This window comes from Manis pentadactyla, chromosome 2, assembly GCF_030020395.1.
Source record: "Manis pentadactyla isolate mManPen7 chromosome 2, mManPen7.hap1, whole genome shotgun sequence".
Taxonomy (NCBI): domain Eukaryota; kingdom Metazoa; phylum Chordata; class Mammalia; order Pholidota; family Manidae; genus Manis; species Manis pentadactyla.
Genome location: NC_080020.1, coordinates 149,880,664 through 149,897,608, shown reverse-complemented (window position 1 = coordinate 149,897,608; position 16,945 = coordinate 149,880,664). Strand labels below are relative to the sequence as shown.

Here is a 16,945-nt window from a genome sequence, read left to right as displayed (position 1 = left end):
CAACCCTAGTTCATTTGGGCTGGGAAACACACATTGAGAAATGTTGCTCTAGGAACCCATTTCAGCTAAAACCCCTCTCAGCTGTGTGCTGGGCAGGGCTTTAAAGGAAACCATATCGAATCATACTAGAATGTGAGTGACTAATGGAAACAATTGTGTTCAGTCTCCCATATCGAGTTACATCTCATCAGGGGCACACACAAAACTCAAAGGAATGACGCATTAGTGATGGTGGTGGTGGTGGGGGTCTCCCCAGGTCCTCTCAAATTACATCACATGGCAGAGGGCTAGGAAGAAACAGGCCCTTGTGAAGAATGCTATGTGCTCTTCAAATGACTGAGTAGATGTTCTCTTGACCATCGAGTTTACATTGTAAAGGCTTCTCTACTACACACATTAGTAATAGTAATAGTAATAATAATTAATAATAATGCAACATCCTTTATGGATTTAGAACTCTTTTAAAGAGAATCTGGGCCTAATAATAGGTCAATGAGAAAAGATCCACACCTCATGGCTGTGTAACTCTTCATAGAGTCTCACTAAACCCCCCCAACAATCATATTAGGACCATCGTATCTGTATTTCCCAGATTTAGTTTCAGAAAGCTGCTTAACTCAAGTAAGTGGCAGAGCTAGGACCCGAACCCATATCCCCTCATTTCAATTCTGACTTTCTGGTGCTTTGTAACAGCCTCTGACTTCATAGCTGACCTTGTAAAGCCTTCTGCAGACCTGTCCTCCATCGGCACGGTCTGTGTGCCGCCACACCTAAGCTTCAGGCATCTTCTGCTCCACAAGAGGTAGTATTCCCAGTGTTTGTGAACATCCAGCTAGATTTGTTGAATATATCTGGTTTATGTTGAGAAAGAAATGTCTGTTTCTATTAGGAAAGTTTATCTTGATTGGGAGCAGGGACAGCAGTTTTTGTCAGCTAGGAAAAGAGAGTGGGGCTTGAAGAGGAGCCTGGCAGCCCCGCTGGCAGGTATGGGTGTGGAGAGAAGGGACACCAAAGAGGTCAGAAGGGGAGAGAGGAAAAGATGCCCGAAGGAAGGGATGTGGGAAGAGGCAGAGAGGAAGAAAGAGAGCCAGGAAGAGGAGTGATTTCTCTCAAGAAAGAGGGTTGGGTTGAGGCAGTGTAACCCACCAGATGGCGGGTGGAGGGTTTCTAAGCCAGATGAGTCTGAACAGTTTAACTACTTGTCAGAAGTACTGGCATGGGGAGTGTGATATGCCAAGTGCAATGTGCTGCCACTTGACGCTGTGATAGAGTCCATCAGAAAGAGGCACTTTTTAATCAAAAGAGCTTTCAAATCTCTCTTTGCAGTGATCCTAAGAGAACGGTTGTCAGAGCAGGTCTCTGCTGTGAACGTGAGTAGCATCCCCTCAGTAGTACAGTGGATATAAGTTTTCCCAGGGTCAGCAATGGCAGACTCGTCAATGTGACTAGTAGCAACCGCTTTAAAGGAACGAGGAGGCGTTGCCGAGCGACCCTGGTGGCAAATGCTGGCGACTTGGGTGTATCTCTGTATTTTTAGTGATAAGGCCAGCAGACAGACCCCATGTGTGAGTTTTACAGCTCTGTCAAATGAGATTTTTAAGAGTGCGTTGAGGAAAGTTTCAGGACAGAAAGTAATATTTCAGTTTTAAAACTAATATTTAATTTATCAAAGTTAGAAATTTAAAAATCTAGTTTATTATGGATGGAAATTCACCTTATCAATCACTTTATGCCATTTATAAGTCTAGCACATTTTAAAAAGTTTTAATACTGGATGATCCTATTTGCAAATTTAGTAAACTAAATATCTTGAAATATTTTTAAACTGTATTTATAAGTTTAATGTATTTAATTTTCTTTCTTAAGTACTTTGACTAAAACCTTCCTAAGTGGTGAATTAATTTTTATACACTTAAGTTCTCTTAGAACTTCCAGTGCTATATATAACTTAATAAGGATTCTACTTAAAATTGTAAGTCTAAATCAATTGCTCAATTATACCTTCTAAAATTGAGTTATAGGGCTGCCATTCTAATAGGTCAATTCCTCAGACACTACTCCTCTGTACATAATTTCAAACATGCAGATTCCTTAACACACACAAAAAATTACAGTTTGGTTATGATTATCATTACATAGTGTGTACTTCCTGCCCAGGTCTAACTACCAATGAGCTCAACATGGGTCCTACATTCTTAGCATCTCAGAACTCTTAATGGATATTTTAAGAAGTGACCCTGTTACTTCTGGATGTACATGTCATGGATATGCCCTGATATGTGGCTGCAGATCCAAGGTCATTCTATTGACAAATTGTATAAAAATATACAAGATAAATTGCATGTACTTCTCATTTCAGCATGTGCTTTCAGATTTTGTTAACAAATCCCTGTTAATGTCCTAAGCTAGAGAAGCCCAAATGCTACACATACTTAGTATTGTCAGATAGATATTTACAACACAGAGTCAAGATGCTGTGCTCTGAGAAAGCAAGATGAGGAAAGCAGCCCCCTCTGCAGAATGATGTCTGGGGTGTTATAAGCCAAAGAAACAGAGATTGGTGGTGAGGATTAAATGAGATAATCTGTGAAGTCACCAAGCAGAGATTCTGGTAAATAATAGGAGATCAGAAAGCATGTTGGAAAAAAGAACAGACTGAAAAGGAGAGATTTAAAAGTAGTTTTAATTCCTTTTTATGATCTTTATCTCTGTCCTTAACATCTTCTCTCGCATGTGTGACTATGGAGGAGAATGTACGCATTCCTGAGGCCAGCTCTACTCACTAATGCTTGGCCCAATCAGCGTCGCTTAATCACTCTGTATTAACATGATGTCTTTTGCACTAGTCAGTGTGGAAAAATGAGACCAAAAACAGAGGGGCCCAAACAAGACACACAAGTATTCATCTCTCACGTAAGTGCATATAGGTAACCAGGTGCGCTGGGCATGGAGCTGCTCCACAAAGTCACTCAAAATCCTGCGTGCCTTCCATCTTGCTGCTCTGTCATTCTTGGGGGACGTGGTCCTCATTATTAAGGTTGGAACTAGTTTGCTATTCATCCCACATTGTGGCCCATCTAGCGGAGAACATATACTGTTTGTACTGGACTTTTGATATAGATGCCAGATGCTTGTCATAAAAAGGTTAGCCAAGAATGTTGGCATTTCCTTTATAGATAATCTAACAGCTCTCTCTACAGAAATCTTTAGTTTAAAATTTTATTCTGCTGCTGTTTAATCATCAGGATAAAGATAGCCTGTAGACGAAGCAGGACTTTTCCTGGCTGTAGGCAAAGAGTGCTATCCATGTGCTATGACTGTAGAGGACAGCAAGAAGTGATTTAGTCCTTCCCAAAGCCCCATCATATGGACTTCCATCATGAATTATGTCTTCAGCTCTCCCAATTTTTCTTATTTGTCTTACAGAGGGAGTATATGTAATTACTAACTTAACCAGTACAATCTATGCTCCAAAGTGGTTAGTCTACAGTCATTAGGGAATAATGTTTTTAGGGATAGAATGGTAACTAGCAGTTATTAAGGGTCTGCTATTGCCAGACATCATGCTAGCTTTTTTCACATTACTATCTTATTTATACTATCCAACAACTTGGTACGGTCCCTTTTTTACAGATGAGGCATCTCTGACTTATATAATTTAGGTGACTTCCTCCAGATTAAATAGTTAGGAGGTCCCTGGGTGGGACAGTGGTCCTGGGGAGAAAAGAGATCAGAAGACATGTGTCAACTGTTTTGAGTAAGGCACCCCTGCTCAGGAGCATTGCTGGGTCTCTGCAAATTAGCTGCATGATCTTGGACATAATCTATTGCATTACCAGGCTCCATTGTGAAGTGATAGAATTGGGTGTAGATATTCTTTATATTATCTTCTGTTTGAGATATCTACTCTGTTTTCTCAATGTTGACTTCTACTGGGTATTTTGAGCAAAAGCTAACTGATACAATCCATTTTACCAAGAAGGTTATCTGATAGCACTTAAGTGGAGTTTCTAAAAGTGCTGTGTTGATTTTTTGTCAGGCTTTTTGAAACAGTGTTCAAAATCTCTTGTTTCATTTTCACAGCTGACCTTTTGGCATCAGGTGTGAAAGGAGTGGTATGGAGGAGCTGAAGTTCTCTTACCTATGTCATTAGGGTGATGGGGGCTTCAGTGGAGGATACACAAGGCTTCCTCTCTGATTTGGCCTTCCAACCAACTATGGGTCCTGCAAAGTTAATTCCTTTACTCAGAAACTGCACATTACAAATTTTTCTGATCTTTACCAGTTTGGTAGTAAAATATTCTGGTACTGATTAGGATTCTGCACCTAGTTCAGTATGTGTGTTGGGATGTGATACATATTCACTTGCAGGTATGCATGTTATTATAAATTTGGGATCATAACCTATATTCCCCTTGAAACCTGCTTTTTTATAGCTTTATGAGAATAAAGCTGGGTTTAAACCCTTTTACCCCAAGAATGTTCCATTGTCATTTCTTGGTATCACTGAATCCATAGTGAACTTGCTGGGGGCTGAAATACTCAGGCAAGACACAATATATGAGAAAGGGCATGTTGGCTCATGGATCATCTTAGTACAGATTGAGTAACCAGGATCCATGTTCATCCTGGGTTTTGGACAATGTGGAATGGAGGTGATTGACCACTGGCAATCAGGTTTAAATTGCATGAAGAAACTGGAGAACATAGTTTGTAAAATTGTTAAAAATCATTACAGAAGGTTACCAGAGAAGATTTTTTCCACAATGAGAGATAGTAGATCTCACATGCTGTTACTGAGGCAAATATTTTGTCATAATTTCCTCTTCCTGAGTTTTTAAAATCTGAAGATTCTTTGTCTGAATTAGGTTAAATGCATTTTGCCTCAATTATAAGAAGTGTTGAACAATATCTTATGTTTATCTGGGACATGTTCTTCTGTGGACCTTACACATTTGAGAGCCAGAATTCGGAAACTTGCCAATACTTCCTCATTGAGAATATCTTAAAAATGTGTGTGTGTGGCTGTGTGTGTGCATGAGAATACAGGAAAGAACACTCCTGATGTAAATAGGGATATCTGCGGGTTATCTTTTTTTATACAGTATTTGGTCTTGAATCACTTGCTAACTCTTGGGATACCCTTGACCTAGGGCTATATCCTTTTTAACAGCACAAACTTTTGGATTTGTCTATGTTTTAGGATCTGCATTTGTAGTAATAGAGGTCTATTTTCCCAGGCTGGAGACTAGTGTGTTGATATGACCACTATTGTGTATGCATAATAAATAGAAATGTAAACATGATAAAATATTCACAAATTAAAGTCAGAAATATATCATATGTTCACAAATAATACGTTTCATTGTAGGAAAGAGGAAAACCAAAATCATTTGCAATCCTACTTATACAGATAACCATTGTCAAGATTTCAGAGTTCTTCTTCCCTAGAAAATTTCTATGGTGTACGTGTATATGTGTGTAAAGATTTGTGCACATATTCACTTGCAGGTATGCATGTTGTTATAAATTTGGGATCATAACCTATATTCCCCTTGAAACCTGCTTTTCTATAGCTTTATGAAAGTATAAATGACATATAATAGATTGCACATGTTAGTGTTGTATAATCTGATAAGTTTTGATGTATGTATAGAACTGTGAAACCATCATCATAATCAAAATAATGAACATATTCATTACCCCCCAAAATTTCCACATGTCTTTCTGAAATCTCTCCCTCTTGCTACTCCCATTCCACTCCTAGGTGTCAACTGATCTTTTTTGGTCACTGTAAACGAGTGCATTTTCTAGAATTTTATATCCATGAAATTATACAGCATGTACTCTCTCCATCTAACTTCTTTCATTCAGCAAACTTTATTTTGAAATTCATCCAGGTTGTCTCAGGGGTCAGTATGTCATTTCTGTTGCTCATTTTTCATTATTTTAATATTTTTACTGCTCACAGTATCTTTTTATTAACTAGAAACTTAGTGGTATCAGCTTTCTCATTCCTGATGTGAGTGTGTCTTTCTTTTCTCCTCCAGTGAACGTGGCTGGAGATTTATCAGCTTGATTCATCTTCTCAACATGCCAGCTTTTGGTTTTGTTGATTTTTCTCTATTGTTTTTCCGTGTTCTATTTCATTGTTTCCCCATTGACTTATATTATTCCCTTTCTTCTGCTTCCTTTGTGTCTCCTTTCTCTTCTTGTCCTAGTTTCTTAAGGTGGTAGCCAAGAACACTGATTTGTGGTCTTTATTCTTTTCTAGCATAAGCATTTATTGTTGTAAATGTTCCTCTAAGTACTATTTGAGCTGCAGTTCCCAAATTTTGATATGTTGTGGTTTTGCTTCCACTCAGTCATAATGTTTTCTGATTTCTCATTCAATTTCTTCTTCAACCCAGGGGTTATTTAGAAATGCCTTATTTAATTTCCAGACATTTGAGGGTTTTCTAGATACCTTTCTGTTGTTGATTTCTGATTTAATTCCATTGTCAGATTAACATATTTTCTTCATATGCCTTGAAACTTCCTTCACTTATTGAGACTTGTTTCAGGGACAGAAATATGGTCTCTCATAGTAAACGACCCATGCATTTGAGAAGAATGAGTATTTAGTACTTAGTATTGGATACAGAGTGCTTTGAGTGTCAATTAGGTCAAATTAACATTTTTCAAGTTTTTTCTGTCCTTACTGACAGTCTGCTTATTTACTCTATCAATTACTGAAATAGGGATATGTGAATCTCTGACCCTAATTCAGGATTTATCTATTTGTCCTTGCAGTTTTATCAGATTTTCCTTCATGTATTTTGAAGATCCATTGTTAGAAGCATAAACTTCTAGGGTTGTCATATTTTCTTGATAAATTGACTCCATCATCATCATGAAATGGAATTCTTTTTTCCTACTAATAATCCTTTGCTCTAAAATCTACTTTGGTCTAAATACAGACATCCCAGCTATGTTTTGATTAGTATTAATAAGTCATATCTTTTTTCTTCCTTTTACTTTTAACCCATTTGTATCATATTTAAAGCTGAATTTGTATAGGCAACATATTGGTGGGCTTTTTTAATCCAATCTGATAATCTCTGCTTTTCAGTTGGTGTGTTCAGACCATTTCCACTGAATGTGGTTATTGATATGGTTGGGTTTAAAACTCTCATTTTGCTATTTGTTTTCTATTTGAGCCATTTGTTGCTTGTTTCTCTTTTCTCCTCTTCCTGACTTGTTTTGGGTTAATTGCATATTTTTATGATATCAGTTTTCCTCCTTTATAAGTCCATTGACTATAACTGTTGTGTTATTTTAGTGGTTTCTTTAGGGTTCATGCTATACATCTTTAGATAGCACAGTTCACTTTTAAGTAATTTTAGCAATTCACTGAAGTCTGAGAGATTGACAGCAGTATACTTCCAGTCCTCTGCTGGCTTTGGTGCTATTGTGTTCATATATTATTATAAACCACACATTACATTGTAATGACTTTTGATTTAAGCACTCACTGATGTTTTAAATGACTTGAATGGCAAGAAATAAAAATCTTCATATTAACCCACAGAGTTAGCTTTTTGGGGCTCTGCATTCCTTCACATAGATTCAGTTTCTATCTGATATCATTTCTTTCTGTTTGAAAGATTTTTCTTTAAAATGTCTCATAATATTTTTCTGTTGGTAATTTTCCTTTTTTTTTTTCTAGCTCTTACATGTCTGAAAAAGTATTTCTCATTAATTTACGAACAATATTTTTATTAGGTAAAGAAGTCTAAGGTGACTTTTTCTTTTAGTATTTTACAATTTTTTGTTTCACTGTCTTTTACTTGCATTGTTTCTGGTGAGAAATATGATAGAATCTTTATCTTTGCTGTTTGGTATTAATGATTTTTTTCCCCCTCTGACTTTCAAGAATTTCTCTTTATTACTGGCTTTGAGGGATTTTGTTTGTGGCGTGCCTTGGAGCAGTTTTCATTGTTTTTAATGCCTGGGTTTCACTGAGCTTCTTTGACTTGGGGGCTTTTATAATTTTCATCAAATTGATATTTTGGGCCATTATTTCTTTAAGTAGCTTTTCTGTCCCCTTTCTAGTTCCTCTCTTTCAAGGACTTAAATTACAGTTATATAAGATGACTTGAAATTTTTCCCATAACTCATTATCCTCTATCTTTATCTGTAGATCTCTGCGGGTCATTTTTATATCCATTTTGTCTCTATTTAACATATTCAAACTTTCATGTAGCTTTTGGAAATATACGGAATCCTGATACACTAGCTGCTTTCATGTTCTTTTCTATTAACTCTATCAACTATGTCAGTTCCAGGTCCGTTTCAACTGATTATCCTTTCTTTTCATTAAGGGTAGTAGGTGCCAGCTCCTTGGCATGCTTGATGAATTTTGATTGGGTGTTGGACAGTAGTAACTTCAACTTGCTGGAGACTGGTTATTTTTGTATGGCTGCAACTTTTCTTTAGCTACACCCTGGATCACTAAGTTCTGCTGAAACAGTTTGGTCCTTTTGGGTCTCCTTTTAAGCTTTCTAGGTGTAACCAGAACAGTTTTTAGTAGAAGACTAATATACATGCAGTACCACGGAGACAAGCCTTTCTCAGAAGTCTGTCTGGTGACCCATGAGTTCTATCAGTTCCACTCTGGATGTGTTTCTTTGGCTTCAGATAATCTCCTCATAAGCCTGAGCTGATCTGTATCACAGATTAACCAATTGTTTAATTTGTATATTTAGTTTTTTTCCCCACTATCCTCCACAGACTTACCTATGAGAAGCTAAATATTTTTGAGCATCCATGATTTTCTCAAATATATTAACAGAAGACAAATTCTAAGTTAAAGACTATTTTGATTTAAATTCCAAATTATCTTCTGGAAAGGTTTTACCAGTTTATGTATCCATTACATCCCTACATTTCTGGCCAGCAGCTGATATTATACTTTTGTAAAGCTTTTTACAAATTGGATAAGTAAAAATTATATTAATTTTAATTTGTATTTCTTAATTACTATTGATGCATAATATTTGAATGGACTTGTTGAACAGTTCTATGCTGTCTTTTTGGAATATTTCTTACCTTTTTTACAAATTATATTTTCTGTTACTGATTTACAGAACATGTTAACTCAGAAAGTGTATATATGTGTGTGTGTGTATATATATATATATATATATATATATATATATATAAAAATTATATACATAAGCTACACATAAACACACATAAATATACAGTTGACCTTGAACAACACAGAGGTTAGGGGCACTGATCCCATGTAGTTAAAAATTTGTATATATCTTTTGACTCTCCCAAAACTTAATTACTAATAGCCTACTATTGATTTCATAGTAGTAAATGGTAAGATAGATGAGTATCTACATGTGTTTTATGCACCTTTTCCTTAATTTTTTTCAATATTTCTAGATTACATAGTTGGTGAGTTTTTCCCAAATTGTCACAAACTTCCAAAAAAATTTCCAACATATTTATTGAAAAAAGCATGTATGAGTGGATCTGTGCAGTTCAAATCCATGTTGTTCAGGCCTCAACTGTATATATTTTTCAAATATTTCCCCACTCTTTACCTCCTGCCTGTTTATGATATATTCAGATGTAACTGACTAGACTTGATCTTGCCATTATGGTTTCTACCTTTACCATTATGCTTGGAAAGCCAATATTCATAACTAAATAAATATTTTATTGTGTTTGTTTGCAGTTTTACTTTTTTTTTTTTTACTTTTCAACCTCTAATCCATTTGGAATAAAACTTTTTCATCAATAGACTTTATTTTTCTCGGTTGATTATAAAATAGTATATAATGTTTATATTAAATCATTTGTAATTCTTAAATCCATCTAAAATGGTTTTAATATCTCTTATTTAAAACTATTCTTCCCCCTGGACTTGATGTGCTGTTTCTTTATCATCTTGTGATAAATTCTTATGAATGCTTAGATCTGCTTCTAGATTTCTTATTCTGTTTCACTGTGCTCTCTGTCTCTCCCTATGGTTAGTCCATGTTATTTTAAATACTGAAACCTTATTGGACAATAATAGACTCAAGAAAGAATATCTACAAAGATAAACCGCACATTCCTTTAACCTTTAATTATTTTTTTAACACTTCTCTGACTGGTCTCCCTGGAAAGTTAAGAAGCTGTGCAGTTAATGGGCACAGGACAGGTTTTGCTTCAAAGAACTTGGGTTCAAATTCTGGCTCTCCAGCTGACTGGCAGGGTCACCTAGTACACTTATTACTTCTCTAAGGTCCAGTTTCCTTTTCTGGAAAGTAGGGGTAATAATATTCCTTATAATTTTATCATAATGATGATTATGGTGGATGGAACCAGTGCCTGGCTACACAGACAATACAAAGTTAGTTTTGTTATTTTTATTTGTTCTTCAGTTTAATTTTAGAATTATCTCATCAAAGTCCAAAAAAATTCATTATCATGTTTATGATTGAATCTTCTCCTCTAGAAAATAACATTCTAGACTCCATTTACTTGTTTTATTTTATATCTCTTCTCTGAGTATTGGGATAATCCTCAGAAATACTCAGCATTTCTTCACTGAACATTTCTTGCATAGTCAGAAATACATGAATTCAGAATGGTTCCAGTCCCCCTATATTCTGCTGCTCCATGCTTCAGACTCGAGGGCAGGCCCTGTTAGAGAGTATGCTCTACATATTACAGATGTATATTGGCAAATAAATTGTTTTTAAACAAAATGTGTTGTTAGCTAGGGAAATTGACTTAGGGAGAATTGGACAGGATCTTGAAGGAAAACAATTTTAAGTGGGTGACTTAAGTGACCTCCTGAAAATGTGTGTGTGTGGGCTCTGTGAAATCTATTTCTTTCCACAATCCTCTTTCCTTCTGAAGTCTAAATTTTCGTGGAGTCCTTAAAAATATCTGGACTTGATCTCAGAAGATAACCTACCATGAATATTTACACGATTGGAGAAGTTGAACAAATGAAGACCATGTTTAAATTTTAACTGGACCCAGATGGAAGCTTCTGGATTTCTAGGTTTTAGAAGACCTAAGACCATGAAGGAAAGTGTTGAAATTTATTTAAATAGGAGGAAAGAATGAGACTCTGACCTACAGGTCGGCCTTTCCTCTGATGCACCTACAATGTTGGAAGGCAAGGGATGTGATTGAGACAGAGAATAAAGGTTGACACACAGGGGAAGTACTGAGAACATAACACACAGATCACATTTTCCTCTCACACTCTTGCTGTGTTAGAAGCCAAAGTGTCTGTTTGAAATTCCAGGGAACAAAGGCATCATGTCATGATGAGAACATTTCTGATCAAGCCAAAGCCTGCTCCAGGTCACAGGCCCCCTGCCCAAGGCCCAGCCCTGGCTCCCACCCACCACTCTTGCCGACCCTGGTCTTTCCTATTGCGACTTCTGCTGCCTGCTTACTGTGCTCTTGGTGGCTACATATGAGTCATCTCACTGTCCATAGAAGCCTGACCCCATGAGGCCTCTCAGAGTCCACTGAGGACCAGTGTTGACTTCAAGGGCAGCATGATGCAATGTTGTTTTCTATGATAAAATCAACTTGTTTCCCTCTGATACATGGACAATGATTGGTTGAATATATAGAAAAAATATGCAGAAAAGTGGATGCTTCATCTGATTCGACTAGGGAAGGTGTGCTTTTAAGAACTGTGGAACAATCTCTAAGATAGGAAGCTTCCTCTGATAATGGACACCCAAGAGATACAGCAGAAGTGGCTTCCTGACAACACAGATAGCAAAAAGTCTATTAAGCAGCAGAAATTGAATTTTTGACTACTTTGTAAGGGAAATACAATGCAAAACCCCCATGGAAATCCAAGTCATTTCTGGTCAGATCCAAGTCTGCAATGACTCCTGACTTCTATCTCCTTGTTGATAGACCCACAGGACAAATAGTTACAGACATATTCTTATCAACTATTAGCTGTCTTATGGTTGTGTATCGCTGTCTAACAAAGTACTCTAACGTGGTAGATTTTCTGAGGGTCGGGAATCTGGGAGCGCCTTAGCTGAATGGCTCTACTGCAGGATCTTCCATGCAGTTGCAGTTAACCTGTTGGTCAGAAGTTGTCATCTCTGAGGACTCGATGGGCACTGGAGGAGTTCCCTCCAAGCTCACACATGGGGCTTGCTAGCAGGAGGCATTAGTCCCTCTAAATTACTGAGGCATTTGTACTTAGCAAGCTTTTCCACTTTTCAAGAAACTCTACTCCTTGGGAGAGTAAAGAAACATGTCTTATTTATCCACATATTTGATGGGTTGTAGCAACCATGTAATAGGTGAGAAGGTGCTAGAAGGGGGAAAAGATGCTCATGGGGAGGTGAAGGTGAACAAAGGCAAGAGCGACAGAGAAAAATGAATTAGCAGTTTACAGCCTCAACTTCTTCTGAAAGGGCTGCATCCTTTCTAGCTGCCTAGCACCTTGGTTGGGGAGGGGTGTGCCCATGTGGGGACAGCTCCAGGGAGACGTGAAAGGCCCCTGAGCACCTCTGGGAGGGAAGGACTGGTGATGGATGAGCTGGTGCAAGAGTGAAGGAAGGAGAGCACCCAGGCAGATGGCAGGAGGCTGTGAGACCTTCCACGGGATGTGAAAATCTCAAGTTAGGTGTGCCATATTTTAGAACAGTTCAGTGTAAATGGATTTCTCATGCAAATCGGAGAAGGGCTGAGTTCTGGGCTGCTGCCGAGCAGAATAGGGATGGCAGTTCTGGGCACAGAAGCAGAGACAGAGAGGACTCAGGACAATGAGTCCCAGGAATTAGCAGACACCACGGGAAGGGCTCTGTGATGTTGTGTGGCTGTGGAATTGGTGTGTCTGAACCAAGTATTCCTAGTTCTCCAAGGAGTGAAGACAGCTAACTTCTTAGTTTTGATGATTCAGTGAGATTTTTGATGTTTAAAAGTTAGTTTTGCTTTGGGTGCAGAGCTAAGATGTCCTTTCCGTGTGGGCAAGCACACAAGGACCTGCACACATGTGCATGCGCGCGCGCGCGCGCGCACACACACACACACACACACACACACACACTCTGTTCTTCCAGCAGCACTACTCTGTTGTTCTCATTTCAGATGAACAAGTTTGGCCAGTTCGGATCTTTCCTTTCATGCCATTAAATGGTGAGTTGTCAGAGATGTTGCTGTTCTCCCAGGGAGAACTGCCTCCATCAGATCTGGAGCTCTTTTGTTTAGAGTCACTTCCAAGGGTACAGTCATTTTCAGTGGGCGTCGCCTGGGGACGCACTTGGGGTGCACAGCTTAAGACCTTCAGGTCTGGACAGATCCTCAAATGGCCCCGCTTTTTCCCTCCCAGGCATCCCTGGTCTCTCCCAGCCAGTTGGGAGTATCAGCAGGAATCTCTGAATTCCACAATTTCCAGAGCCCATGCAGATAGACAGATTATTCAGGAGAAGCTTCCTGAGGCCGCCCATGGCTGCTGAGGTCCCTCTATTTTCCTTCACGTATTACCTTATTTATTACTAAACTTGGTGGACCTCAATAGATGCTGGCCTCCCTGGACTTCACAGAATATCTTGAACTATTGATGGAAACATTAAAAATGCCATTACCCATCTTCATAACACTCAGGTACATAACTGCCAATGCTGAAAGCGCTTTGAAAGGTAAATTCCGTAACAGAGTTGGCCCAAGTTTCTAAATACTGCTGCCTTAACTCTCATATGATGCTAAAGGATATCAAAAGATTTGGAGTTAAGACAGGACCACAGCTCAACCATGCCAGAAAGATATTTAAAATTTCACTCTTGAATAAAGACATCTTTATAGCTTTCAACAACCTAACTTATTTTAAAAACATATTGAGATGGTTGCATATTTCTGTCTAGTTTAAGTTCAAAATTTTCAGATTTGTATAATGCTACCTTTCTCCCTGCCCCCACTTTTTTTTTCCCATAAAGTTCAAGTTCTTCGAGGTCAGGAATGAATGTCCTGCTTCTCTTAGATCTCTCACAGTGCCTGACACAATGTTGGCATATCAATAAGTTCTGCTTTGCCCATTATTTAAGTGTATTTTCACCAGATCTTTAGCAGTGGAGAAGAAATAGCAGGTGACCTCATGTAAAAATATGTTTCAGATAAAGATTGTATGGTGTGTATCTAGATTCTGCTCAAGATTTTCACCTTTTATGAACAGTGGCCCAATGAAGAAGGAGATGTGATTTGGCTCTTGTGGTGAGACCTGGGTCTGGAAGCAAGAATGAGAGGAAATTAAATGTTGGAGGTTTTGTTTTTTCAGTTTATTATGGTGGGCAGAATAGATTGAGTGTGGGATAGGGCAGAAAGCCACTGGCATTCATGACTCTGGCTCACCCCTTCCATAGATTGTTCATTTCATACTGATGACAACTCCTTTTGTGCAGATGATGTAGAGTGGTTAGGGCATTTGCCCACTGCCACACTGCTACTGAGAGGAAAACCAGGTTGTATTGAAAGCTCATACCATTTCTACTATATTAGATTTCTTTGGCAAATGGCACACCCTGATTATTCAAAACTCACCAACATTTTGAAAAAAGAAATCACAGGGATGATTGCAGTTGGTTTACCCAGAATTCTAATAATTCTGGACACAGCAAATGTCCATAAATCTGTATGAATTACAACCATCCAAGGCAGGTCATCTGGTGGCACATGGAGAGTCTAGTTACAGGGGCTTTGGATCCTGGCTTTACCTTGCAGCAGCTGTCACCTTGCGCCAGGTAATTCATCAGCCTCTCTGAGCCCCACTGAGCCTCTGAGGAGTGTGTGCGATGACATGGACAGACCCCCTGCACACAGAGCCTGGCATACACTTGAGCACCAGCATGTGTCAGAGTTCTCAACACACTGACATGGAGGCACCCACAGTCAAACGTGCTGCAGAAATGTGCCCCATTGTCCTTAGAGCCACCGCTTCCAGAAAGTTAGTTCCCAACCCACTCGAAGGGCCCTGAGTGACCTGTCACCTAGATGAAGTTGGGAGGTTTTACTGAGAAAGTCACCCACAGGGACATAAAACATCGTTAAGATGAAATGTGACCATGTAGGGAGATAACATTAAAATTGGAAGTAGAGTTTCATCAGAGATCTTTCAAATAGAGAATGTGGTGAGCCTGAAGCTGCCATTTGTTAACAGTACAGGTCATCAGTATTAGCTATCAGCAGTCTTTTCCTGTCTTAACTGATAAGGAAAATGCGAAGACTTTAAAGAAAGCAGGCTACTATCTAGCAGAGAGCTATTAGAGAAATAGGATTTTTAGAGTTAATAAACCCACTTGGTGGGACGTTGAGGAAGAAGGAGCTCAAGTGTGCCTGGCTGATGGTAAGTGCCTTTGGGAGGGGTATTTCAAAAATACTTTTATATCAAAGGGAATGGGGAATTAAAACAAAAATGTAAGTTAAAATATTAATTGCTATCAGTTTTCTGTCTATTAAAAAAATAGTGTTACCAGTGGGAAAACCAAGTGAGACTGGTGAAAGCCCCTGGAAGTCTAGTTGGTATAATGTGGAACTGTGGCCTCAGCTGTTGGAAAATGTCTGGTGGAGCGTGAGAAAGGGAGGGGGACTTGACAGTGTACGTAAAGACTGCTGGCTTTCCAGAATCATCCTCACTACAATCCACTAAAATCCAAAGGTGGAGTCTGCTCGGATGGTGGAGAAGGGAAAAGGTTTTAGGGAGTAATGAGCTGCCTGGCAAGGGCCAAGGGAGAGGAATGTGCTGCCAGGAAGAGGAGGGAGTCGGGTGGGGAATGAGAGTGATGACTATGTGGCAGTGGGCTGGCGCGGGCCAGGCGGCGAGGCAGGGGGCGGGCAGGGAATAAATACCTGACCTGCGGTCACACCTGCCATGGGCACTGGTGTTGCCCCTGTGGCCAATGGTTCCATTCTATTCCTCTCACCTGACGAAGTGTGCGCGGTCACACACGGCAGAGCAGTTCCCCAAAGCTCCACCCAGAGTGCCAGCGTTTCCTGATGATTTTCTCCCGAGCAGAGAAATGGGAACCCCAGCTTCAACAGTTTTTTTCACTATCTCTTGAGTTAAACTGTTCTTGTGTCATCACCCCCCAAATCTCAGTGTGGACATTGTTACCCCGTTCCTGATGTTTTATGTATAGAATCTAAGACAGAAAGCTCTGGGTTTATGCAGAACTGCATCCAATCCCTGCTCTTACACTAATTTGATGTAGGACTCTCGGCAACTCATCTAACCTGCTTAATTCTTGTATTCCTTACCTATAAAGACAGCATATTAGTACTAATACCAAGCTCAGAGGGTGATTTCTAAAGATTAAATGGTTGTGAAATATGGAGTGTCTTACTTAGCTGGCAGTAAACGCCTCTTAATATCAACCTTTGTTGTCATGATTTTTTCCTTTGCTGCCCTGGGACCTCTTATCTCTGTGCCCTGCAGACAGGCTGTCTTGGTTGCTGATTCGAACTTTACAGAATTGCCAGCAGAATATCGGGTTCTCTCTGTTCTGGAAAATATTTTTTAGATGATGAGATTTGTTCCAAAGTATTTTCCAAACTGGATTCTTCTGTGTTTAGAGATGTGGACCAATAGCTCAAGCAGACCTGGGCTGTCTTTGGTCCTCAGATCTCTGCTTTTCCAGTAGAACTCTTCATCTATGTCCTTCAAAATACTGTATGGGGGTCTTTACTTCTCTGCTCACCCCTCCACACTGCCCAGTTTTCTGAGTGCAGAGACAGACAGCTGCAAAGGAGAGGGTCTCCAGAGTTTTGGGTGACATTTATATCCCAGGGCAAAGGCATTGTAGTGGGCGGGAGACAATGCAGTCATCTCCCAGCAGTGGTGCTGCTAAAACCATGAGAGGGCAGTGTGCACCTATGTGTGTGTGTGTGCACGCGCGCATGTAATAGGGTCTAGCTCAAG

At 39.2% G+C, this 16,945-nt stretch overlaps 1 protein-coding gene across 2 annotated transcripts in view; it reads left to right on the top strand.

Moving 5' to 3' along the window:
• The first annotated feature begins 15,191 nt into the window (after positions 1–15,191).
• The window catches only part of IL1RL1 (interleukin 1 receptor like 1), a 32,622-nt gene continuing 30,868 nt past the window's right edge, over positions 15,192–16,945 (top strand). For both annotated transcript variants that reach the window (XM_036907401.2, XM_057496889.1), the window contains exon 1: positions 15,192–15,373. The gene's annotated coding sequence lies outside the window, so the exon portion shown is untranslated. The remainder of the gene's footprint in view (positions 15,374–16,945) is intronic.